General features: G+C 34.5%; 1 protein-coding gene across 1 annotated transcript in view; it reads right to left on the reverse strand.

The window, feature by feature from the left end:
- Positions 1-612: 612 nt before the first annotated feature.
- LOC138210412 (DDB1- and CUL4-associated factor 1-like) overlaps positions 613-2500 on the reverse strand; it is a gene marked incomplete at its 5' end in the record, with an annotated part of 15460 nt that continues 13572 nt past the window's right edge. Inside the window, 1 exon segment of the mRNA XM_069169543.1 lies at positions 613-2500. This exon segment is cut by the window's right edge and continues 665 nt beyond it.

Consider the following 2500-nt stretch of genomic DNA (forward strand, 5'->3'; position numbering starts at 1 on the left):
AAACCCGCCGGAAACATGGCAGCATTGGAACTTCCGGTTTACGGTAAAGTTCACACCTGTTTGCGTCACATCATCCAAAAAACGGGGGAAACGTTTGAACTTAAAAGTTAAAATAAATACTATCAAATGCACAGAGGAAAGTTTTTATTTATTTTGCTGCTCCCAGATGAACGAAATTTGGGTGAATTTAATGACATTAATGAATACATAAACTAAATTAATAAATAAAGTTAGTAATCACACCTGTGCTTATCTGAAATGACTGAACAGAAAATGACAGGTAAGAAGAGATCAATTATTTTATTTATTTTGTATTGTGTGTGCTGGTTCACTGCCATTGCTGAACCAGTTCTTATACTACCAGTTAAACTTCAAGTAGCCTATAAAAGTTCCTTTTGATAATGTTTCCACAGGTCTCACACCGAAGATGACCTTGGTATGCCAGGAACGAAGAAGATCTCTGATTGAAAGAGTTTAAAGGAAACGTCTTTGAAAATCTTTGTATTCAGTTGGAGCGAAGGTGGCCGGCTGTGAAAAAGAGGAAGAAACAGGAGGACGGGGAGAAGAAGAGGGTGGACGACGCAAGTCACAACCATTTGTTGAAAAGGTTCTCACTTAAAGCAAAATAATAACAACTCTGCTTCCTGAACAGCAACAGCCAATCAGAGACAAGAATTCTGTCAAAAATACAAAATTTTAATTTTTTTTTTTTATTTGAGTGTGAATCCAAAAAAATCTCAAAGAAAATAACAACAATCTTAATTACATTTTATAAATACACATGAAATCATTAAAAAAAAATTATTGAATTGGAATAAAAAAAAAAAAAACTAAACTAAACCAGAGAAGAAAATAACTTCAGAGAATTCCAACAATTAGGAGAATTTTGTGTCACATTTACAACTCTCACAGAGTTGAGATTTTAAAGTCAAATTAAAACTGAAAGATTGTCGATCAACATTTTAAAACCGAACAGTTAAATTAACTGTTGGATTTCTAGAAGGAGAAATAATTGACTTCACTTCTTATTTTTCGGTTTTCTTTCTGACCCCGATCACATCGCCTTGACTTTTTAGATCTTAAGCTCTTAAACTCCTCTGCTGCACACGCTCTGGTTAGTCGTGCTTGTACTCCAGATATTCGTGTCATTTTCTTAATTTTTAAATTGCTCTACAAACTTTTTAATTTTCTAATGAAGTCAGAAAAAGGTTCCTGTCATTGTTTCTCAGAGAAAAACACTTCAGTCAGACTTGTCGTGAAAACATCACTGAGAGCAATAAAAGAGATGTTGTTTTTGTATGAGTCACCGCGGTTTGAATGTGAAGAGACCTTGGTGAGTTCACTCTGTGTGTGTGTGTGTGTGTGTGTGTGTGTGTGTGTGTGTGAAGTACATGGAAGGAAAACATAACAACGCTGTCATGCGTTTGTGTAACAGTGACCTCTAGTGGCGGCAGCCTCCTAAAGTCCTTCATTCTTCAACATGTACATTTCAACTTTCTTATGTGTCTTTATCTTAAAGTAAAGAACACGTTGACCTCATGACTCTGACTTTAATGAACTAAGAGACAAAGCAAGAGTTAAAATGAAAGAAATGTGTCTTTCAATATTAAATCAAATCTTATTAACTGACTTATTGTCTCAAACTATTTCCAAAAATTCAAACACATTTACAAACAATACAATCTATTGTAGAACTGTTGATTCAACAGCTGCAAGAAGCTGAAAATGTTTATTAAGTATTAATTCAGGTTGTAAATAGATAACACTGACGTGTTGTCCTTTCAGGCAGCACGAGTTTGGGCTCAGTTTCAAAAAACAAAGTTAAAACTTCCAGAGTTTTCATCCGACAGCAGCACCAAAATAATCTTTAATAAAAAGGAGAAACATGATCCCTGATCCTCCGAGTGGGTTGCAGATCATTTTAATGCATCTTCACAATAAACAGAGTAAAGTTAGTCTCAACCTGGATTCATGTTCGTAAAAAAAAATATTAGAGCTTCAACATCCTGTTGTGACTTTTAAGGGATTGTTTTGATTTAAAAACTATTTGATTTTGCAGCAGCTTTTCTCAAAAATTGTGATGAAATTGGTGGAGTTTTAAATTTAATTTTTTTTTTTGCAGTAAAATTGCAAAAATGTGAAAAAGAACCTGTGGATCTGAAACTGGAGCAGAGAAACATATTTTAAGCAAATCATTTATGGAAAAGAAAATCGTCAACATGCCCACTTACAGCCAAGTGTTCCTGAGCCTACGCAGTGATTTCCACTACAGAATCATGTCTGTTTTTAAAGCTATGCTCCAGTTCCAGGTTTCCATGGTGACATCACTAATGTTCACGTACCAGCAGTCGAACTCAGTGATGATGTTGATCAAGAGACCACACTCTGAATACTTCCTGATGAAGGTTGTTGCTTTATTGTTTTTATTTATGTAAAATAAAGAAATCCATCTTATTTCTGTGGCGCCACATTGATCTTTGCTTTTATATAAATATTTGCC

This window comes from Embiotoca jacksoni, unplaced genomic scaffold (assembly GCF_022577435.1).
Source record: "Embiotoca jacksoni isolate LCO1_2020_lvr unplaced genomic scaffold, fEmbJac1.0.p SCAF_46, whole genome shotgun sequence".
Lineage (NCBI taxonomy): Eukaryota > Metazoa > Chordata > Actinopteri > Embiotocidae > Embiotoca > Embiotoca jacksoni.